The sequence below is a fragment of the Canis lupus genome, chromosome 28, assembly GCF_003254725.2.
Source record: "Canis lupus dingo isolate Sandy chromosome 28, ASM325472v2, whole genome shotgun sequence".
NCBI lineage: Eukaryota > Metazoa > Chordata > Mammalia > Carnivora > Canidae > Canis > Canis lupus.
In genome coordinates, this window is record NC_064270.1 from 3,212,996 (window position 1) to 3,237,956 (window position 24,961).

The 24,961-nt window shown below is 40.9% G+C and overlaps 1 long non-coding RNA gene across 2 annotated transcripts in view; it reads right to left on the reverse strand.

The window, feature by feature from the left end:
• Nucleotides 1-3,953: 3,953 nt before the first annotated feature.
• The window catches only part of LOC112672577 (uncharacterized), a 47,626-nt gene continuing 26,618 nt past the window's right edge, over nt 3,954-24,961 (reverse strand). The window contains exons 3-5 of one of the 2 annotated variants that reach the window (XR_007406949.1): nt 9,705-9,805; nt 8,902-9,044; nt 3,954-6,511 (exon numbers count right to left, since the gene is read on the reverse strand). This is a non-coding gene — a long non-coding RNA (uncharacterized LOC112672577). The remainder of the gene's footprint in view (nt 6,512-8,901; nt 9,045-9,704; nt 9,806-24,961) is intronic. The other variant, XR_004810238.2, reaches the window with a different exon arrangement.

Consider the following 24,961-nt stretch of genomic DNA (forward strand, 5'->3'; position numbering starts at 1 on the left):
TGGGACAGGTGAGCACTTGCTGGGAATCTTCAAGGATATCTGAGAGCCCATGGGCCTGTAGGAGCTCTTCACTATGCTCACAGCCTCCCTCACTCCAAATGAGAAAACAAAATTGTCCAGAAGGCCCAAGTGAAATGGGGCTCACGGGACCAGGCCAAAGTCTACTTCCAACAACCTAGACATTCAAATTCAAAAAGTACACATAATGTTAATAACTGGCTAAAAGCATTTACATACATTTTAAACTTTATCTCAAGCTCCTTTGAGTGAAATTAAAATTAGAGATCAGACTTTGAGCTGAAGGAGAAATTTGTATGGCTTGATGAATACAGATGTGACGGACCTGGGATCTGGCGGTATGTTTGTAAGATCCGTTGCATGCAATGCATTGGAAGTGCTCAGTTATGGAGTGGAACCGCCTTGTTTCAGAATATATGATGCTTGAGGGCTCACAATTATCTGAAAGAAAAATCCCCAGAAATAAGATGTCAACAACTTCATTTTTGTAGCCTATATTGATGACTGTGAAAAACCCTTTGGCATCAATAAAACTTGAGTGATTGCCTTTTCCAATTGTCCAAAATGAGAAGCAGACCCAAAAAGGCACTTTTCTGCCAAGGGAGATTTCTCTTAATTATCCTTGAACCTCATTTGCTACAGGCTTATAAACAGCCAGAGCCTTTCCTCCCTCTCTGTGACCCCATGCATGTGCGCGTGCACACACACATACACACACGTCCACATGTGTCTGCACTCTTGTGCACAAAATGCACACCTATGAAGACAAACTAGCAGGGCCAAGTCAATTGAGAAAGATGGCTATTGGACTTGCTAGGTAAAAACACGGACACTGCAAAGAACAGTTCTAAAATCTTTGCCAAAAGTTTTATCAAAAGAGGCCCAGTTTGCTAAGTGGTCCTTCAGCCTTTATATTTGGATAAATGGGGGTTTAAGTAACTCAAAGTGACTCGCCTTCTAAAACCACACAGAATTCTTCTTTTCCCAATAAAACCTCAAAACTCTTAAATCTCATAGAAGTAAAAAATAAAAAAAAATAATTAAAAAGAAAAGTCCCTTAGGACTAAAATAGAAAGGGAAGAAACAGCAGCCAAGAACATTATTTGCAGCTTCCAGGGGACCGCCTTTCTGTTCACATGCCCGTCATGATTTGTCAAGGAGGTTAAGGGTCCAGCTTACCCCACCAAGATGAAAAACTTGAGGCCAAGAGGTGACTGCCTGGAGCTGGGACTGAGTAGGATGGAGAAGAACACGTGTCCTTTCCAAACCACACCAAGGGTGCCTCAGTGCTGAAATCCAAGGAGCCAAAGACAGTTTTCCAAAAGACTGTACTTTGTAAGGGCAGAAGGTGAGGGGAACAAATGATGCTCCATCTCCCTCAGGGTTTTGAAGATTATTAGATTACCATTTCGAGACAGGAACATTCTGACATGATGTAGTAGTTGGACTAAAGAGTGGAAGGCTGAATCAAAAACAAATTTGTTGAGTTTGGATGTTGGGGAAGCTATTTCACTTCTCGCAACCTGACCATTTTCTTCTTCTGTTGATTCATTACCTCTACAAACCCTAACACTTTTACCATATGACTACTATTACCCTCGCTATCTTCCCAAGCTCCCTTATGGGAGGATCAACTTATGCTTGTTAAACATGTCAATACCACAATAGGAACAATCTCAGGCTTTGACGCCAAGCCAGTACCCACTGCTCCTTCCCTCTTACCCATTCTCTTTCTTCTTTGTCCTCTCTCTATCATGGTATTTGGCCCCAGTTGACCCTAGGAAAGGTTCTGCTCCCCCACCCCCCACCACTAGTGCTGAGAGTTTCGGCAAAGAATACCTTTCTGAGTATTTTGTAATATGTGAAACAAACCCTCCGTGGGGACTAGATGATATAGTCACTGAGACTGAGCTCATTTGAGAAGGACTACCCTAATCACACAAGCCCTTTAAAAGTCAAGAGTTTTCTCTGGCTTCTGTGTGGTATGTAGTCCTGTGAGCTCCAAGGGTCTCATTTCACCAAACTTTACCACAGAGCTCCACATAAAAGTCACAGGAGCCTGCTCCATCTGAGGGAGCCAGTCAAGATAGTTTGAGAGCCTTTCCAAATAAGTAGAAATATGGAACAAGCTGGCATACTTTTTTAAAAATCTGACCCATTTTTCAAGATTGCCATTGTTTTCTCAAATTCACTTTCCTTCCTTTGCTTCCTGTTCATGAAGAAAGTTCACACTCACACACTCAAAACACATCACAACACCGAATGTGCATGATGTCACCCCACAAGGACCTCTGTTCAGGGGAATTCCAAGTCAGAGGCCATGTCTCCATTAGGAGCCTTGCCAATCTCTAGCCACTGTCCAGCCTGCTGGCAAGCTGACCATCGCCACCACCCTCAGAGGATGCACACGTGGGTCTGAATGATAGCAGAAGCTGTGTTGGCAGAAGGAAGGAGAAGGGAGCCACAGGAAGACCTGTCTGCTGATGGGCTTTCCAGATAGTGATTTAAATCTTTTGAATTACCTGAGATAACACTGGTCTTACTGTTTTAATCTTTTTCTTATAGACTTTTTAATTCTAATAAATAAAAGGCTTTTAAATAGTTTTACATAAAGGTATAAAATTACCTCTGGAAAGAGAAAAAGAATTAATGCATATAAACAAACCTACACTGTTTATAATTTGGGATTGAATAAAGGCCAGGGATACTTTTGTTCTTTTGTGTACTCTTCCCCCTTCTATTTAGAAGGAATTCTTCATCTTCTTTTCTGCTTTCTCCTGCTATTCACATAGCTCTGAATACCACCTCTTTGATGAAAATATTCATTACACTCCTCTCTCTCCCAGGAAGAATGAGCTATTCTCTATAACTAATGCTTTATTATTTGTTTCATTTCCCACGGCAAAAAATTGATCACCTCTGATTATCTGTGTAAACTCTACTACTGGAGTCACTTAAGGACTTCATGAAGGCTTATAATGCTGATACCATAGGGGGGCTGCTGGTCCTGGAATAAACAAAGCATTAATCTTAGAAGCCACATGACAGAGAAAAGTCTAGAGTCTGGGAGACTGGGGTAGTCATGGTGTTGGTTGATCAGGGCAATTGAGTGAACAAGTCTTTCTCAAGAAAGTACACTGAGTGACCAGAAAGAAAGGGAAAATGTCCTGTTGGATTTTAGGTAGGTGTTGGTCTCTTAGGTAAAAGGAATCATATGCATTTCCACATCACATGGGCCAAGGATAGCAAGAGCTGACTTCTCAGCCTGGTGCTTTTCATGGTTGCTTGTACTGTCCCTTCTCCAAAGGCAAAGCTGTAGCAAGAAGGGAAAGCACTGTGGATTCGAGATGCTCCCTCCTTCCCTGAGAAGGAACTTGAAGAAAGATAGGTTCTCTGAGGCTGACTTTAAAAATCTGCACTACAGTGATCTCTTCATCCATCCAATCAACTAGAATGTAGGGAGCATCCACTGTATGTAGCTAAGGCTGTGTTAGGTTCTAGGACTAGAAAATTCCCAAACTTTGGAAGCATGCAATCTTCTCAAGGAAGATAAAAGAGGTCTTGTTAAGAAGTTTTCTCAAATCTGGGCAGCCCTGATGGCTCAGCGGTTTAGCACTGCCTTTAGCCCAGGGCCTGATCCTGAAGACCCGGGATCAAGTTCCATTTCAGGCTCCCTGCATGGAGCCTGCTTCTCCCTCTGCCTGTGTCTCTGCCTCTCTCTCTCTCTCTCTCTCTCTCTCTCTTTCATGAACAAACAAAATCTTAAAAAATAAAAATAAAAAAAGTTTTCTCAAATCCAAGGAGCAAAGAACAGCCAAAACAAGTGAGACAGGCATAGGAGGGGAAGAACCCCCAGTGGCAGGTCTGAATGTTCATCAAAGGAGATGGATGGCAAAAGCAGGTCCCCCTAGGAGGCCCTGGGCAGGGTCCCTCTGGTGATTATCCCAGGGAATGCAACTAGAAAATGCTCATCTTGAGGTTTAACTCAGAAAGTAGCCCCTAGCTGTAACCCAAGGAGAGCCAAGGCCACCTAAATTACCACTGAGGTCTGAGCACGGAAGTGTCTTAGCTGGAAGTTGCTTTCTTCAATCCAGAGAAACATGCACAGTTGTGAAAGAATTCCTTGCCAATGTTTGGGATAGCAAAGCCATTTTGGTTAGCTTTACCAAAATGAATTTATTAAGATGCTGGGGGAAAGGGAGCCACTGGGGACATTAGGGAGGGAGGGACTCATTCTACTCCATTCAGGGAGGAAAGAGTAGAGGTTTCAGAGAAGAGTTAATGTATAGTTAGAGCTAGAAGAATAAATATGCATTTGTCACATAGAACGGAATGGGGTAAAAGCAATCTTGGCAGAGAAAACTCAATGAGCAAACACAAAACAAAAACATAGTAGGATGAAGTGTGACCAGAGCATGTGCTTTGAAAAGACTATAAAAAATAGGATTAGATATAGAGGGCCAGATCCCAGGGGCATCGTAGAATGTACCAGGAAAGCTGTATTCCATTGGATAGGACGGTCTTCAAACTGTTAAGGAGAATGATCTCATACACTCTAAGCACCTTACATCATAGCTGAAAGGGACTCTGTGCATATAATTTATTTTAAATATCTTAAAATATTCCAGTCTGAGCTTCTACTCAATAAAGCATTGATACCTGTTCTAATATTTAAAAATAATTCTAAGCATCAAATACAATTGATACTCCAGAATAATGTAACACATCCTTCAAGAGGCTTCAAGTGCCCTGGAGCCCAAAGAAGTGTCCTCTGGGGTGCTCAAACTGAGTTTGAGAAGAACAGTTATATGCCACTAGAATTCTCCAAAGCATTTTAGGAAGTGGAATAATTTTAGTAAATTAAAAGACCACTTGGATTATGTGATTTGGAGATGAGGAAGAGTGGGAAATACAAAGGTTGTCAAGATGGGAGATGCTTAGGATATGGTGACTGGTGAAAAATGGGAGTGAAGGGAAAAAAGAATGGGTGGATAAGGTGATGTGGATGTTGGCTTCAATGCCTTCCACTTAGGTGAGGAATGTAAGTGAATCAAGACACACACAAGGAATCTTGTCTCACATTTAGATCTTTCATCCATTTTGAGTTTATCTTTGTGTATGGTGCAAGAGAGTGGTCTAGTTTCATTCTTCTGCATGTGGATGTCCAATTTTCCCAGCACCATTTACTGAAGAGACTGTCTTTCTTCCAGCGGATAGTCTTTCCTCCTTAATCGAATATTAGTTGACCATAAAGTTGAGGGTCCACTTCTGGATTCTCTATTCTGTTCCATTGATCTATGTGTCTGTTTTTGTGCCAGTACCACACTGTCTTGATGACCACAGCTTTGTAGGACAACCTGAAATCTGGTGTTGTGATGCCCCCAGCTATGGTTTTCTTTTTCAATATTCCCCTGCCTATTCAGGGTCTTTTCTGATTCCACACAAATCTTAAGATGATTTGTTCTAACTCTCTGAAGAAAGTCCATGGTATTTTGATAGGGATTGCGTTAAACGTGTACATTGCCCTGGGTAGTATTGACATTTTCACAATATTAATTCTGCCAATCCATGAGCATGGAATATTTTTCCATCTCTTTGTGTCTTCCTCAATTTCTTTTGGAAGTGTTCTGTAATTTTTAGGGTATAGATCCTTTACCTCTTTGGTTAGGTTTATTCCTACGTATCTTATGCTTTTGAGTGCAATTGTAAATGGGACTGATTCCTTAATTTCTCTTTCTTCAGTCTCATTGTTAGTGTATAGAAATTCCATTGATTTCTGGGCATTGATTTTGTATCCTGCCACGCTACCAAATTGCTGTATGAGTTCTAGCAATCTTGGGGTGGAGTCTTTTGGATTTTCTATGTAGAGTATCATGTCATCGGCGAAGAGAGAGAAGTTTGACTTCTTCTTTGCCAATTCGAATGCCTTTAATGTATTTTTGTTGTCTGATTGCTGAGGCTAGGACTTCCAGTACTATGTTGAATGGCAGTGGTGAGAGTGGACATCCCTGTCTTGTTCCTGATCTTAGGGGAAAGGCTCCCAGTGCTTCCCCATTGAGAATGATATTTGCTGTGGGCTTTTCGTAGATGGCTTTTAAGATGTTGAGGAATGTTCCTTCTATCCCTACACTCTGAAGAATTTTGATCAGGAATGGTTGCTGTATTTTGTCAAATGCTTTCTCTGCATCTAATGAGAGGATCATATGGTTCTTGGTTTTTCTCTTGCTGATATGATGAATCACATTGATTGTTTTACGAGTGTTGAATCAGCCTTGTGTCCCGGGAATAAATCCTACTTGGTCATGGTGAATAATTTTCTTAATGTACTGTTGGATCCTATTCACTAGTATCTTGTTGAGAATTTTTGCATCCATGTTCATCAGGGATATTGGTCTATAATTCTCCGTTTGGTGGTGTCTTTGTCTGGTTTTGGAATTAAGGTGATGCTGGCCTCATAGAACGAATTTGGAAGTACTCCATCTCCATCAAAATCCTAGAGGAGAACACAGGCAACACCCTTTTTGAACTCGGCCACAGTAACTTCTTGCAAGATACATCCACAAAGGCAAAAGAAACAAAAGCAAAAATGAACTATTGGGACTTCATCAAGATAAGAAGCTTTTGCACAGCAAAGGATACAATCAACAAAACTCAAAGACAACCTACAGAATGGGAGAAGATATTTGCAAATGACATATCAGATGAAGGGCTAGTTTCCAAGATGTATAAAGAACTTATTAAACTCAACAGCAAAGAAACAAACAATCCAATCATGAAATGGGCAAAAGACATGAACAGAAATCTCACAGAGGAAGACATACACGTGGCCAACAAGCACATGAGAAAATGCTCTGGATCACTTGCCATTAGGGAAATACACATCAAAACCACAATGAGATACCACCTCACACCAGTGAGAATGGGGAACATTAACAAGGCAGGAAACCACAAACGTTGGAGAGGATGCGGAGAAAAGGGAACCCTCTTGCACGGTTGGTGGGAATGTGACCTGGTGCAGCCCCTCTGGAAAACTGTGTGGAGGTTCCTCAAAGAGTTAAAAATAGACCTGCCCTACGACCCAGCAATTGCACTGTTGGGGATTTACCCCAAAGATTCAGATGCAGTGAAACGCCGGGACACCTGCACCCCGATGTTTCTAGCAGCAATGTCCACAATAGCCAAACTGGAAGGAGCCTCGGTGTCCATAGAAAGATGAATGGATAAAGAAGATGTGGTCTATGTATACAATGGAATATTCCTCAGCCATTAGAAAGGACAAATACCCACCATTTGTTTCGACGTGGATGGAACTGGAGGGTATTATGCTGAGTGAAATAAGTCAATCAGAGAAGGACAAACATTATATCGTCTCATTCATTTGAGGAATATAAATAATAGTCAAAGGAATAGAGGGGAAGGGAGAACAAATGGGTAGGAAATATCAGAAAGTGATACAGAACATGGAAGACTCCTAACTCTGGGAAATGAACTAAGGATGGTGGAAGGGGAGGAAGGCGGGGGGTGGGGGTGAATTGGTGACAGGCACTGAGGAGGGCACTTGACGGATGAGCACTGGGTGTTATTCTGTATGTTGGCAAATTGAACACCAATAAAAAATAAATTTATTATTTAAAAAAAACACACAAGGTGGGGGCAGAACAAGGAGATGCTTGGTGTACATCCTGCAGATGTTAAGCTTGGTTTCCTGTGGACCATCGGAGAAGAGATGCCTTAGGAAGACAGCAGGTTTGCTGTTTAGGAGAGATCTGTGCTAAAGGTCATACTTGGGATCCATTGGCTTTGCAAGTGGCCAGAGGAAATTGTGGGGAGAAGGATCAAAAAGAAAAACCAATGTATTTGGGCTTCCACAGTGGGTTGGGGATTTGGGAATGAATCAGATGTTCTTCCTTCCCCTGCAGAATTCAGGTTAGTGCAGAAGTCAGGAGGATCTCCTCAAGGCAGTAACTAGGTTGAGAATGGTAAGTAATAGGTAGCAGACAAACTTGGAATACTCCAGTTTGCCTAAAGCAATGGGTCAAGTTAAGAAATCACAGACACTGTGACTAGAAAAGGTAGGTTGAAGCCAGTCTGTGAATGAGCAAAAGGTTTGGAAGGTAACAGGGAAATGTCATGAGCCGGCTCAGGATTCTATGGAGTATTGTCAAATTCAACTGTAATAAGGATTTCATGACACGGTGATTGGCAGCAGGTAAAGAACAGCAGTTGTATAAAGGAGGAGAAGCAGTGAGGGCTGGAGCCAGGCAGGAGAGGCCTTCAAAATACCTAATGACACTAATGACATGGGCACCATCCATTCAGAACAGGTGCCAGCCAGGGCATCATACCAGCACAAAATCAGCCAAAGCAAGCCATTGCCAGAGAATCAGCAATAGGAAGAGGGAGGAGGAGGTACTGCAGAAAGGATCCGACCTGTCTCTGATGAGTGATAAAATATAAAAGGTTATGCAGATGGCCACCATGATGGTTATGATGTAATATCAACAAACAAGGGAAGAATGGTTTCTTGATAAAACAGAGCTCTGCTCTTCACATGTGCTTTCATGGGGCAGAAGAGAAAACTGAGGGGATTCAGATACAGAGAGACCTTGTGGGCTGGGAGCATCTGGGTCACTGAGAAGCACTGCTGGCTTCAATTTCCCGTTCATAAACTTGGCCCGTTTCAGTCTTTGCACATCACTCTCCATAACTGTGGGACCATTTGTCTTACTTTTCCATAGCAGTAAAGCTAACTCAAAAATGTAAAAACAAAAGAAAATAAACAGTCACTTTCCCATTAGCCCTAAAAGCTGATGGAGAAAGTTGGTGGCAAAGGCATTTCGGGGTCCTGCCCTGCCATTTAAGGTTCAGCAGACACTAATTTACCTTGGACAGTAGACTTCCAGAGCCAGGAGAGGTGGGGCCACCCATGCACTGTGGGCAGTGCAGTCTTGCTCCTCCTGACAACATCTGGGGAAGGCTAAAACATGTGTCCTCACACCCCGTGGCGGAAGCAGCATCGCAGGGCTCTGGAACAGAAAAAGGGAAGCTGTCCAAGCTGCAAGCAGAGGTGCCTAGGGTGCTTTTTTGCCACATTCACCTTCTGTGCTCCCTTCTTCTGAGTCACAGCAAAAAGTAAGCTCAGGAGCAATGGAAATCCCCATCAAATGGTAGTCTAGCCTCTGCTTCTAAACCTCTGGCCATAGGGACCTCAGTTTCTCCAAAGGAGAACCTACCTTTGAAAATTCTGGATTATAGGAGACTCTCTCTTTGTTTACCTGAACTCCACCTCTCCCTAGCTTCTGCCTATTATTCCCTTTGGAAGGACCAAGAAGCAGTGTGGCTTTATGTGGTTCCTTCTGGAATTTTCGTAGGAGTGGCATGATGAGCCTCTGAAGGAGGCAGCAGGAATAGGTGAAGACCCTGAAGGTTGGAGACTCTGCAATTAAGCACTGATGCTTTCTGTACATGACCTCTGAGCTTTTCCCATTCAATATGCGCTATTCTCTGCTTCATCAGTTGGTTCTTCTGGCAAGTTGCATGTGTGTGTCATGGGGGAAATTCTCCCTTCCAATTTTGGCCATCTCCTCTTGGACAAGCAGATTATCTGGACAAGAAGCCAGCTAATACAAAGTGCAAACATCTTGCTTGGGTGGGGGGGGGAGGGTGAGGAGGTGGTCTGAACTCACTTATTTCTGTTTGTCAGACTTGGCTCAGCAGGTGCAAAGCTGACTCCCAAGGCATGTCCCCACTTTTCTTCTGCTCTGTTCCACTGCTCTTCCAGTCACTCCTCTCAGTCAGAGAAAATTTAAAAGACCACAAGACTTACTCTTCAGCTTTGCCTTCCTGGATTCCTTTATGTCATGGAAATGAACCCTAAGCCACTCATACCCAGTGCCCCCTCTCTAGGTTAAGGGATGTTTGCACGGGTACCAACCATCTCTTATAACTCCCTGGAGCTAAATCTTCCTCTGGATTAGGAGAGATTTCATCTTCCCTTAACATCTTCCTCTAATTTGATCTATTACCTTATTATTTTTTTTACAAATATTCTTCTGTCCCCCAACCTGGTTGTTTCATCAACACCAGGATTCTTTCTCTATATTGAAGTCTTTTTCATTTGGCTGCATTGTAAAAAGGGATGTATGTAAATCTGCACCTTTCCTACAAGCTTTCTAGGAAATTTTGCCTTATTTTTCATGATGTCTTACATACATATGCATTTTTTTTAGAAATAGATCCTTTATAAGATTTTATTTATTTATTTGAGAGAGAGAGAGAGAGCAAGAGAGCTATAAGCTGAGGGGAGGGGCAGAAGGAGAGGGAGAAGCAGAGTCCCTTCTGAGCAAGGAGCCTGATACGGGGCTCAATCCCAGGACCCTGGGATCATGACCTGAGCCTAAAGCAGATGCTTAACTGACTGAGCCTCCCAGGCACCCTTCATGATGTCTTACTTAGTACCTAGAAGTCTTTTCCTATCATTCCTCTATTGCTGATTGCACCTTTTGTCAATAACTTTCTTCATACTACTTAATTTTTTTGCAAGGGAAAAGGATTAAGTTACCTGTGTCTAGCTTTCATTTGGGATGTTTCTGTATCTTTTTAAGTGTTTTCTTTTATGTTGACATAATTGAATTATTTTTCTTAACCTCAGTGATTTAATATATGTATAATTTGTATTTTTGTTCTTAATTCTATCATCTTATCTTATGCTTTCTCTTTTGATATGCTTTTACTCTCTCCTATGTGTTTTTTTCTAAGAACATTTCCTTTGTTATCTTCTCCCAGTGACTTGGAGGCATATATCCTATTCCAAATTTACTTCTGGTCTCCTTTAAGATTTTCCAAATATGTATCTTTTGTTTTCTCTCATCAAATTCAATAAAATGTAATAATCTTTTACTCCCTTGTTAGATGAGGAATTTTTACACACTTTGATCCATTTGCTTATGCCAGTATGATTATTTTCTATTAACTTACTACTGAAATGTCATGTAACTTCTAATTTTTTTTACTTTGCAAACAAGTTTGACTCTTTATAAAACTATTTAGTATCTATATCTATGTGTATCTTTTACCATTCCTAAACATTTGCCTCTGAACTATTTTTTACTCTACCAGTAAGTTTTCCAAGAAAGGCACATGGGTCTTGGACAACCATACAAGCCTTTCTGATACCTTCTTACAGGCTGAATATAGAAATTTTGAATCTCTATATCCTTTCCCAAGAAAATCCAGAGGAATCCCTGCATCATCTTTAAATGTTCAGTGTTAGAATAGATGTTCTGAAATCTCTGGAAGATTTTTTTTCAAATATTTCCCTTTGCAATTCTCCTTTCCTCCTGCAAGGGCAATTTTGGATAATTATTCTTTGTTGTTGAAATTAAAACATTTGGGCAGGATACATATGCATGCAGATTTCTACTCACAAGAGGATCCATTGTATTTGAAAAGTCCATATTTTCTTTATAACTTCGGGAAAATTTTCTTCCAAGTGATGATTTTTTTTCTGCTCCCTTTTTTTCCTAGTTTTTATTCCACAGAATGCTGATGAGTCAGAAATGGGATGTTCCTTTTTTGGTATCCATTATCTTCTCTCATTATATTCTACTGTGTATATTCATTTTTCCTAGAAAGCCTACATAGTTTGGCTTCTGGGTCATTGGTTTTTTTCCTTTTGCCAACTTTTTTCTTCACTATTTACAGTTCAGATTCTAATTCTGTAAGAGTCTTTGGCAACCCTACATTTCTTTTATGTTTGTTCAATTTTTTATCTCAGTCTTAACCTTAACCTCTTTCATATGTTTATCTCTATCTCATATGCTTCATAATTTCTTATGTATTTTATTCAGCTATAGAATGCATAAATGTTTATATAGAATACATGTAATCAGAATATATAGAGAGAATGTATAAGGGTACATGGATAGCTTAGTTGGTTAAGCACCTGACTCTTTATTTCAGCTCAAGTCATGATCTCAGGGTTGTGGGATCGACCCCTGCATCGGGCTCTGCACTCAGCACAGAGTCTGCTTAAGATTCCCTCTCTCCGACTGACTTACTTCACTCAGCATAATACCCTCCAGTTCCATCCACGTTGAAGCAAATGGTGGGTATTTGTCATTTCTAATAGCTGAGTAATATTCCATTGTATACATAAACCACATCAGTCGGAGAAGGACAAACATTATATGTTCTCATTCATTTGGGGAATATAAATAATAGTGAAAGGGAATATAAGGGGAGGGAGAAGAAATGTGTGGGAAATATCAGAAAGGGAGACAGAACGTAAAGACTTCTAACTCTGGGAAACGAACTAGGGGTGGTAGAAGGGGAGGAGGGCGGGGGGTGGGAGTGAATGGGTAACGGGCACTGGGGGTTATTCTGTATGTTAGTAAATTGAACACCAATAAAAAATTTTAAAAAAATAGAAAAAAAAAAGATTCCCTCTCTCCTCTCCATCTGCTCCAGCTTTCACTCCCTCTCTCAAATAAATAAATAATAAAATTTTTTAAAAAGAATATGTAGAGATAATATATATACATTTTCTTCTGTTGTGAAAGATGACTCATGTAGGAAAAGCATTTCTCTCTTTTAATACCAATGTTTTCACATTATTTCATTAGAATCATAACCAAACAGGAAAAGAACTCAGGATTCTTTGCCAACAGGTGGAGGAGTATTTAGTCCCCTTTTTCTCAATTGTAAGATTTTAAACTGAATTTAGGTTGTTGTGTGCCACTTTGGACTAAAAATCTCCTATGTATCAGGAATCTAACTTGTGTATCTCTGTTGAACTGGGATGAGGTCTCCTCTGCTAAGATTGCCCAGTGCACTACATATAAGCAAAGTGTGCTCCTATTCATCTCTACTGGAGACAACTCATGCACAGAGGCAGTCCCCAGAGAGAGTCGTTCTCCTGCTCCTCCTTGTCTTCATTATCTCTACTGTTGAGTTCAATCCCAAAATGCAGCGAATCACCAGATAAACATTTCCACCCAAGTAGCAGCATCCTTAATTGTGTGGCAAGGTGGGAAGTTCCAACTGGGTGGCCAGAGCAGGGGAGTGGTTGCGTAAGGAAAGACTTAAGCATCTCAGAAAGCAATTCCTCTCACTTGGGGTTGGTGCCCAGGCTTTCTGCTTGACCCCTGGGGACCAGGTCTCTGTGGCAGAACCATACAGATGGAGGGACTGTGAATAGTCTTCTTCCTCCTTCCTCTCCAGTCATGTGTTGTATCAGAGCTTTAAATATGAGCTATGATGCATTTATAAAAGTTTAATGACTGGGCCCAGTGATCAAACTCCTTGTTTCTAGTACTAGAGGCTTTGCACCTTCTTTATTTCCCGGGAATTCCAGTGGAAGAAGAAAGAAATTTACTTAGACATAGATAGCAAGTTCCTTTTTTTTTTTTTTTTTTTGTAGTTTCAAGTTTTTATTTAAATTCCAGTTAGCTAACATACAGTGTAATATTAGTTTCAGGTGTAGAATTTATCAGTTACATACAACACCCAGTGCTCATCACAAGTGCCCTCCTTAATCTCCATCCTCCATTTAACTCTTCCTCCTCCCTTCCTCCCCTCCGGCAACCACCAGTTCATTTTCCAGAGTTAAGAGTCTGTTTCTTTGTTTGCTTCTCTCTCTCTTTTCCCCTCTGTTCATTTGTTTTGTTTCTTAAATTCCACATATGAGTGAAATCATATGGTATTTGTCTTTCCCTGACTGACTTATTTCACTTAACATTATAGTCTCTAGCTCCATCTAAGTTGTTGCAAACAGCAAGATTTCATTCTTTTCTATGGCCAAGTAATGTTCCATTGTATATCTATGCCACATTTCATTCAGAACGTGGACACGTCCTATTGCATGTATTTTATCTTTTACATGGTATATGCTTTTGTAAACTGCATCAAAGATTTTATTGAAAGAAGTATGTTACATGTCAACAAAATGATTAAAACTAAACACACAGGTCTCAGGGAAATAAGACTCTAGTGCTCAATAAAGTCAGAAGTAATTTTTAAATATACTTCACCATATCTATTCTTTACAATTTTAAGGTAATACAAGTTCTGTTAGGTTCTATTAAATGCTTTCATTGGGGTAAATTATCGAAGTCTGCCTTCTGCTTGGCTTGTCAACAGACTAGTCTCCCTGAGCATATCTTCCTGGTATGTATTGAAGAGCAACAATTTAATTTGCAAACCCAAGTTCACTCAGCAAGTCGGGATCTTAATGTCAGACCATTACCATGTTGGTCTGAGGTAGGAAGTATGTCTCTTTTAAAGGCTGACTGAAGAACAGTAAATGGACCTCTAGTTAGGGAATATTTCAAGCAAAATGCCTTCACAGGAGGAATTTTGGCCAGCTTCTCAACAGTGGAGGTCCTACCCATTTGCTGGCTGCCTCACTGGTTGAGACTTTATCTCAGACAGGTTTGTTGCTCAGTACCCCTTTTATACAGTCTTATAAGACACTGAACGCATCTGCCAGGTGCAGTGGATTCCTGTTGTACAAAGACTCTAGACTCCTGACATCAAAGGGAACCTACAATTGCAATGCAGGCATTTAAAAAAGAAAACACTGAAACCAAAAGGGTTTTTCTCTCCCAGTGTTTGCTTTGGAATTCGCCAAAGCCAGACCCAAGGAACGTGATGACATCCTAAAAGCCTGTGATTAATTCATGCTGGTCCCCAAGACTTTGCCCCCAGTGCCACATGGTGAAGCAGTTACTACCACCTGGATTTGCTCCACAGCCAGAAAGCACTTCCAAGAATTCCAGTCATCACTTGCATAGAGATAGGGTGAATGTCTTATTGTGATATTTTATGCAAATCTTTTATCCTTTCCCTCACTGAGATTCCCTTGTATAAACAACCTTGATTACCAATAGATTATTTACACATGTGATTGATTGCTCTTCTTTCGATGAGTTGTTCAATGTGGGGGTTCAGGTCCCTGTTTCAATGTTTTTGTACAAGAAAGAGGTTAAGGCGGCAGGAAATAGGAGCTCCCCAGAGGAGCAGTAACCATGATAAATGAGACTATGTGAGGCTATATACATACAGGAAACAATACAAGCAAAGGAAAGAGGTAACTCAAAGTGTTAAGTTGTATTAAATCTATAGTATTAATTTTTCTTGCCAAACTAGGCCTTTTGAAATGTATTATTCATTACCTCTAGTTTAAAAAGAATCAATGTATATAAGAAAAGGTTTATTATAATTATTTAAAGAGTATATGTAATTGAATGTGAGTTTTTCTGCTGGAAAGCATAGAAACTGCACAGGAGGGCTGAAATCATATTAAAGAATTTGTGTTAAAGTCTGGAAAATAAGAATGTCAGTAGCAGAGTGACCAAAGCCATAGAAAGGCAGAAGAGTGGTATGTCAACTTTTTTCCAGAAGAAAGGAGGAATATTTCTGGGATTATGCATGTGTGGATGGCCCCACGTGGCCTCAGTTGTCTATAAAATGAGAAGTCAGGCTTGAGGAGATGATGTGTCTACTTATGACCTCACCCACTGAAGCTTGGCCAGGATACTGAGAACCTCCTGGTCAAAGAGCTCAGCTGTAAAGAAGCCTTGACATGTGTGACCTATTGCTGGGTCTCACTACAACATGGCAAGATCATTTCTACCACAAGCCCACAGAAGAGTTCAAGTTTTCCCAGGGTGACTAGGCCTGTTCTGTGCTGACTGGAGAAAGCATCATTCTTTGAACTCTGGCTTCAGGAAAAAACTAGGGTTCTAGGATTAGGCCTCATCCAATTGTGATGATTCTGGGTCATTGGTAAGGAAGGGGCATTGCTGTATTCTTCAAGAACAGTGCTATCTCAGGGCACCATCTAAGAATGCAAGTCTAAGGCTTTTCCTGAATGACAAAGTATAGGGAGGGGTAGAAGAAAAAGAGGACTGGGGAAATACACAGGTCTGGATTTCAACTTCAAATCTGTCACAGTACTATGAGCAAGGTAATTAGTCTCTCTGAGTGTCAATTTCATATTTACAAAAACAGGATTAACAATATATACCCAATAGGGCACCTGGGTGGCTCAGCGACTGAGCATCTACCTTTGGCTCAGGTCATGATCCTGGGATCCTTGAATTGAGTCCCACATCAGTGTCCCTGCAGGAGCCTTCTTCTCCCTCTGTCTATGTCTCTGCCTCTCTCTGTCTCTCATGAATAAAATAAATAACATATTAAAAAAATATATACACTCAATAAATTGCTTTGGGATAATTATGTGAGATGCATATAAGGTGATTGACCCACTCTGTCAAGGTTTATCTTTCCCTTTCTCTTCCTGTATCTTGACTAACTGTGTATGTTGGGCTACAGCCAGATGTCTAGTAAAGAGTAGACAGTCCATAAATGTTTTGTTGAGTAAATTAATAAATATATTGTTTTTCCATGTTATCAATTAGGACTTGCCTCTCAGTGTAGTCATTCATTCAGAATAGGGTTAATGTAAGTCCTGAAAAGTTGACTATTATTTCTATTAATTCTGTTCTGGTCTTGCTAATTACTGATGATGATGCTGGTAGAACAAATAAACACTATTTAGGACTTTAGAAAGAACCTCCACCCAAGAAGATCATTCAAATCTAATCATTCAAAATAAACAATTCAATGAACATTCAAATAAAATTCAATAACATTAAAATAAAATCATTCAGGAAAATGGCAGATTGGAAAACATTCAAAGAGCATTCCTTTTTAAAAGATTTTTTAAATTTATTTATTTATTTATTTATTTATTTATTTATTTATTTATTTATAGAGGGAGAGAGAGGAAGAGAGAGAGTATGAGCAAGGAGAGGGCCAGAGAGGAAGAGAAAGAATCTCAAGCCAACTCCACACTGAGCACAGAACCTGACAAAAGGCTAAATCCCATGACCCTCAGATCATGATCTGAGCTGAAATCAAGAGTGAGCCACTTAATCAATTGAGCCACCCTGGTGTCCCCAAAGAGCATTTCTTAAACACATATAGCAGGTATTTATAAAATACAGCTGTTAAAGAATATCTGATTTAGAATTGGAAAAGCAATTACAACAAAAATGTCAGTGAATAAACAAAAGAAAAATGTAAAGGGCTATATGAGGAAATTTTAAAATTTCTGAGGAATATAAAGGACCTAAATACATAGAAGTTATATTATGAACTTGAATGTCATAAAAAATATCAGCTTCCATCCCATGTATTAACATTTCCTGGAACTATGTGACCTATTCCTAAAGTTCATCTGGAAATATTGCTATTGTGTATAGGCAGGAAAATTCTGGAGGAAGAGTAGTAGTAATGAGGTCAAGGTCTATTAGATATTAAAATATATGCTAAGGCTCTGGTAATTAAAAGTTTTGTTCTAGAGGTAGGAATAGACAAATCGATAATTATAAAGAGAGTCCAAAATTAAATACATAAAGGATTTTAACACATTCTAATTGCAGAATTTTAAGTCACTGGACAAAAATAGATTATTAAATAAGTGAGAAGGGGACAAGTGCCTCCAATCATAGCAGAATCAAAGCTCAGTTCTTACCTCATCCCTACATTCAAATAAATCCCAGGAATCAATGACTCAAATTGACTTTTTATATGTAAATATATTAGAAAAAAACAGGAAGATTAGACATATAATCTTTTGTTAGAGAAGATTTCTTAAGCAAGAAACAGACACTAGCACTCATAAAGAAAAAGACTGATAAATGTGGCAACAAAAACATCAATCAAAATCAAAAGGCAGAAAGATGGGGGAAATTTTTTTTTAAGATTTTATTTATTTATTCATGAGAGACAGAGAGAGAGACAGAGAGAGAGAGGCAGAGACACAGGCAGAAGGAGAAGCAGGCTCCATGCAGGGAGCCTGATGTGGGACTCGATCCCAGATCTCCAGGATCACACCCTAGGCTGAAGGCAGTGCTAAACCCTGAGCCACCCAGACTGCCCGATGGGGGGAAATTCTTAATATATAAAAACCCCTTGCAAATCAACAAATCAAACAAAAACACAGTGGGAAAAAGTGAGGAAAAATACATTAATGGGCTGTGTACATTAATGGAAATGCAAATTGCACTTAAATAGTTGAAAGGAAGCTAAACATCCCTCATCATTAAATAATGGCAAATTATTGCTGTTTAGGAGCTCCTGGGTAGTTCAGTTGGTTGAGCAGCTGGCTTTTGATTTTGGCTCAGGTCATGATCTTAAATTCAAGACCCATGTTGGGCTCCAGGCTAAGTGAGGAGTTTGCTTGAGATTCTCTCTCTCCCTCTTCCTCCGCCCCTCCCCTCACTCACACTCTCTCTCTTTCAAATAAATAAACAAAATCTTTTTTTTAAAAAAGATGTTGCGGGCAGCCCTGGTGGCACAGTGGTTTAGCGCCTCCTGCTGCCCGGGGTTTGATCCTGGAGACCTGGGATCGAGTTTCATGTCGGGCACGCTGCATGGAGCCTGCTTCTCCCTCTGCCTGTGTCTCTGCCTCTGTCTGTGTGTGTGTGTGTGTCTCATGAATAAATAAATAAAATCTTTTTTAAAAAAAGATGTTGCAATTTTTCTATTGTTCACTCAACAAAATCTTGATAATATACAATTAAAAGAATATACAGAGACCAGCTGATCTCATTGCAGGTCAATGGGTCCTTATCAAAATAACTTGCTCACATGCTGCGAGCTTGCTGGTCTAAGGGCACCGATGGGATTTCTGCACATACTCAGGCCTAAGTAAAATGTTATTGATGCTGATTTTGTGGCCGTGGAGACTAGAAACAACTAGTCCATCAACAGAGGACTTAGAATCCCAGTATATTCCCACAATGAAATAGAGTGTATCTGTGAAGAAGAATAAATAAGATCAATATGTCCTAATATGGAATAATTACCAAGATTGATTGTAAAATGAGAAGTGTGAAATCCTCTAAAGAGTGCTCCCAAATGCATTTCTTAAAGATGACTAAATGTAATTTTAAGACATTTTTGGAAGACTGAATAAGAAAAACTCTGAAAGAAGCTGCTTTGGGAATGAACCCTAGGAGATGAGCATTCTGAAGAGACAGATGATTTACCTTCTTTTTTAAAAGATTTTATTTATTTATTCATGAGAGAGACAGAGAGAGAGGCAGAGACATAGGCAGAGAGAAGCAGGTTTCCTGCGGGGAGCTTGAGGTGGGACTTGATCCTAGGATCCCAGGATCATGCCCTGGGCCAAAAGCAGACGCTCAACCTCTGAGCCACCCAGGCGCCCAGGATTTATCTTCTTATTCTTTTTGTATTTCTTTGTATTTCCAACCATCTATGTATATATTTTCTCAATAAAAATTCTAATTTTAAAATGACATTATAGAAAGAATTCAGTATTTCTAAGGCTCTTTTGTCCTCAAACTAATACAAAACTCTGTCAGTTGAACCACATAATTTCTAAATTAGAAGGTAACATTCTGGTCACTTTGGTAATGCGATCTTTAAAGTGCATTCATATACGTTATTTCAATTTTTGGTCCCAACCACCCTCTGACATGGATTTAATCTTCTATTTTATTGCAGAAGATGAATTTGCCAACTCATTAATAGCCAGGGTCCCTCAGAGTTGTTTCCCACACAAGGAGAGACTCCCCTGGAGTCACATCTCATCTCCAGAAGGCCTCTGGGGCTGCTGCAGCTGCTGCTTTCAAAATGAGCTGAGAGTCTGAAAGGAGTGCATCTTCTCCGTCACTCACCTGGGACTGGGGCAGTGCCAGTGTGAAGTCAATGCATTTGGAGCCAAGGGACTCACAGCCCATTTGCTCAGGATAACTTTGCTTTGGTTTCATAGCAATCCAGAACCACCCAGCTTTGGAGTGTCAAGGCCAATAGCCCCATGACACCTCACATTGTTTGCGCTCTTGGTCTCTGTCTGTGGTATAAACTTGCTCCCTGGCTCTGTACTGGTCAAATTCCTCTGACCATATTGCTCTGCCCCTCCTCCTCACTGCCACACTGCCTACCACATCCCTTCTTTCCTATCTTTGCCACTGGAGCATCCTTTGTCTGGAGTATCTTTCTTATGATAGGTGCTTTCGACTGTGTCCTTGGCCTCTTCACAGAACAAAGAAGCTCTCTGGCCTACACCGAAATATGACACTGTGCTGAGAAACCCACTTCCTCCCGGATACTCTCAAGCCCACAGAGAGATACTCCTCTCCTGACCTCAGAGACAGACAAGAGATTGGCTTTCCCTCTGCTTGCCGTGGCCATGGTTCCTTCTTCTTTGTAGCATATCTCACTCATTGGCTGCCATCACCCTGTCTTCTCCCTTCCTCTTCTCTTCACATTTCATCCTTGGTTGAAGACTACCTCTGCACCATTGCCTTTCTCTCCTTCCCTCACTCCCACCAACTGTCCTTATCATTGTCTTCACTTGCTTCAGTGTTCATGTGGGCTACACATCCAAGTCAAAAGTCCCCCACCACCATCCTCCTTCAGCTGCCCACTCTTGTAGTCCAGATGGGGGTACCCTTCACTGGCACGGTCCTACCTTAGACATTTTATTCCAACACTCAAAGAGAAAAAGGACAAGTTTGAAAGTTTCAGGCAAGAACTGGAAATTATAAAAAGTGGTGTGGCTGATTTGGAAAGTACCAAATCGAGAAACCAAAGATGTTTTAAGTAAGAAGAAAAATAGGAAAAACTACTTCAAAAAGAGCAAGCAGAAGACAAGGGTAGGTAGAAGACATGGAATAATTTCTTCAATATGCTGAGAGAAAATGACTGCCAATCTAGAATTCCATATCTGGCAAAAAAATATCTGTTAAGAATGTAAGTAGAATAAATACATTTTGGTTGAATGCTGAGAGATTTTATATCAGAAGTCCTGTACAAGAAGAATTATTTTGAGATATTCTTCAATCACAAGATATAAATTTGGAGGTCAAATTTAATAATGAAATATATTTAAATAGATGCTATTTAAAATCACCTAGGGAGGGGAGCCCAGGGTGGCTCAGCGGTTTGGCGCCTGCCTTGGGCCCAGGGCGTGGTCCTGGAGTCCCGGGATCGAGTCCCATTTTGGGCTCCCGGCATGGAGCCTGCTTCTCCCTCTGCCTGTGTCTCTGCCTCTCTCTCTCTCTCTCTCTCTCTCTCATAAATAAATAAATAAATAAATAAATAAATAAATAAAATAAAATAAATAAAAATAAAATAAAATCACCTAGGGAAAGTGTAGAGAGAAAAGAGGACTTGGACCAAAACTGAAAGTCCCAACAGTCTGGGAATGTATTACGATGCCACCAGCTACCATCTCCCTCTTGGTTTCAGCTGGGTCTTGTAAGTCATCTCTTAAAGTTCCTCTGCAAATATACTCACTGTCTTGGAGCTCCTGACATTAAATGAACCCACCTCTAGACTTTTCATTACAACTACATGTGAGATGCCGAGCTGTTGGTGAACTCATACAACCTTGAAACTGAGGTCGTTACAACACTTGGTCTCCAAGTTTGCGTTCATAACAACCTTAAACCCATGCCACCCTTCTTTTGGTCTTTGGAAGGTTTTCTTATTCAAAACAAAACTTGTTCTAATCTTCACGACTTAAATTAGTCCCAGAGGCCCACTGTCTTCCTCATTACTCCCACAACCAACTAGCTTACAGAGAAAACAAAGGGTGTAGTGGAGGCTGTGATCTACAATCCAACCCCCTTTACAAGGCTGAACTACTCTTTGTTCCAGCTGCCAGGAGTGTTGGCAGCTGATGGCTCTCAAATGAATCCCTCTCTAGGAAACTCCTCCATCCAAAAAGGCCTCTACCTGGGAATGGCCTGAATCCAGTGATTGATTAACATAGGGATAGAAAAGCTCAGCCACCTTGCTCAAGGCAGGACTACTCTGAAGGGCCATTTCAGTACCAGAGCTCCCTGTAGGATAAACATGGAGGTTTATCTACTCTGGACACATAAACTAGAACTGTTATACAGCTGGACCAGTTCAATGTCTCCCTCTTTTCCTACTTTGCTCATCCTCATGGTGTTATTCCTTTTTTTTTTTTTTTTTAATGATAGTCACTCAGAGAGACAGAGAGAGAGAGAGAGAGAGGCAGAGACACAGGCAGAGGGAGAAGCAGGCTCCTTGCACCGGGAGCCCGACGTGGGATTCGATCCCGGGTCTCCAGGATCGCGCCCTGGGCCAAAGGCAGGCGCCAAACCGCTGCGCCACCCAGGGATCCAAGCCACATCCATCTTAAAAGGGGAAAAAAAGGGGATCCCTGGGTGGCGCAGCGGTTTCCCCTGCCTTTGGCCCAGGGCACGATCCTGGAGACCCGGGATCGAATCCCACGTCGGGCTCCCGGTGCATGGAGCCTGCTTCTCCCTCTGCCTGTGTCTCTGCCTCTCTCTCTCTCTGTGTGACTATCATAAATAAATTTAAAAAAATTAAAAAAAAAAAAAGGGGAAAAAAAAGTCCTCAGTTTTCTCTCTACCATCCCTACCTAGTATCTCTTTTTCCTCCCTTCACCATCCAGCTTCTGAAAGAAAAAATTTCTTACCTCTCTCAATCCTGAATTTATTGTAGTGACCCTTCCCACATCAAAATACCTCCAAAGCGGGATCCCTGGGTGGCGCAGCGGTTTGGCGCCTGCCTTTGGCCCAGCCGCGATCCTGGAGACCCGGGATCGAATCCCGCGTCGGGCTCCCGGTGCATGGAGCCTGCTTCTCCCTCTGCCTGTGTCTCTGCCCCTCTCTCTCTCTCTCTCTCTCTCTCTCTGTGTGTGTGTGTGTGACTATCATAAATAAATAAAAATTAAAAAAAAAAAACTTCCAAAGCAGTTCTCGTGAAGGCCACCAATGACGTGTTAGTGGCTAATTCCAAACGTCACTTTGAAATAAATCGACATTGGACACCACTCCCCTCTCTTGAGTGCAGAAGATTCCCAACCTTACCTACCCTTCCCTCTTGGACCAAGCATGCCAGGCTCCACCCTCCATCTGCTTCACATCTTTATGACTCCACTTTCCCCAGGACTCCACCCTGTACGATGATGTCTTCATGCTTTGAGTATATAACCCTCTTCGACTGGATCTCCTACCTTCCCCAAATTTCCCCTAACTCCTACTCATCTTGCAACACTCAAAAATGTTGTAACTTAATGAAAACCCCGTGCATTATGGATGAGAGACCAAAAAAAGGAAACAGTCATAATTTACAGGGCATGCCATTGTAAAATGTTTCTTAACATTTTATTTGCTTTAATATGTGTTGAACCTCTGTGAAATAATACCACTGTCTATTGTAGAATATTGAAACTCTGAGTTGAAAAGGTAAAATAACACATCTAGGGAATAAGTGGCAAAGTTGAATTTTTTTTATTGGAGTTCGATTTGCCAACATATAGCATAACATCCAGTGCTCATCCCATCAAGTGCCCCCACACAGTGCCCATTACCCAGTCCCACCCCCCCACCCACCTCCCTTTCCACTACTCCTTGTTCATTTCTCAGACTTAGGAGTCTCTCATGTCCTATCTCCCTCACTGATATTTCCTACTCATTTTCTCTCCTTTCCCCTTTATTTCCTTTCACTATTTTTTATATTCCCCATATGAATGAGAATGTACACTGTTTGTCCTTCTCCAATTGAGTATTATTCCAATACTCCAATTGAAGTATCATACTTCACTCAGCATAATACCCTCCAGTTCCATCCACGTCGAAACAAATGGTGGGTATTTGTCACTACTAATGGCTGAGGAATATTCCATTGTATACATAGACCACATCTTCTTTATCCCTTCATCTTTCGATGGACACCAAGGCTCCTTCCACAGTTTGGCTGTTGTGAACATTGCTGCTAGAAACATCGGGGTGCAGGTGTCCTGGCATTTCACTGCATCTGTATCTTTGGGGTAAATCCCCAGCAGTGCAATTGCTGGGTCATAGGGCAGTTCCATTTTTAACTCTTTGAGGAACCTCCACACAGTTTTCAAGAGTGGCTGGACCAGTTCACATTCCCACTAATGGTGCAAGAGGGTTCCCCTTTCTCCACATCCTCTCCAAAATTCATTGTTTTCTGTCTTGTTAATTTTCCCCATTCTCACTGGTGTGAGGTGGTATCTCATTGTGGTTTTGATGTGTATTTCCCTGATGGCAAGTGATGCGGAGCATTTTTTCACATGCTTGTTGGTCATGTCTGTGTCTTCCTCTGTGAAATTTCTGTTTATGTCTTTTGCCCATTTCATGATTGGATTGTTTGTTTCTTTGCCGTTGAGTTGAATAAGTTCTTTATAGATCTTGGAAACTAGCCTTTTATCTGATACGTCATTTGCAAATATCTTCTCCCATTCTGTAGGTTGTCTTTGAGTTTTGTTGACTGTATCCTTTGCTGTGCAAAAGCTTCTTATCTTGATGAAGTCCCAATAGTTCATTTTTGCTTCTCTTTCTTTTGCCTTCGTGGATGTATCTTGTAAGAAGTTACTATGGCCGAGTTCAAAAAGGGTGTTGCCTGTGTTCTCCTCTAGGATTTTGATGGATTCTTGTCTCACATGTAGATCTTTCATCCATTTTGAGTTTATCTTTGTGTGTGGTGTAAGAGGATGGTCTAGTTTTATTCTTCTGCATGTGGCTGTCCAATTTTCCCAGCACCATTTATTGAAGAGACTGTCCTTTTTGCAGTGGATAGTTTTTCCTGCTTTGTCAAATATTAGTTGACCATAGAGTAGAGGACCCATTTCTGGATTCTCTATTCTGTTCCATTGATCTATGTGTCTGTTTTTGTGCCAGTACCACACTGTCTTGATGACCACAGCTTTGTAGGACAACCTGAAATCTGGTGTTGTGATGCCCCCAGCTACGGTTTTCTTTTTCAATATTCCCCTGCCTATTCAGGGTCTTTTCTGATTCCACACAAATCTTAAGATGATTTGTTCCAACTCTCAGAAGAGAGTCCATAGTATTTTGATAGGGATTGCATTAAACGTGTAAATTGC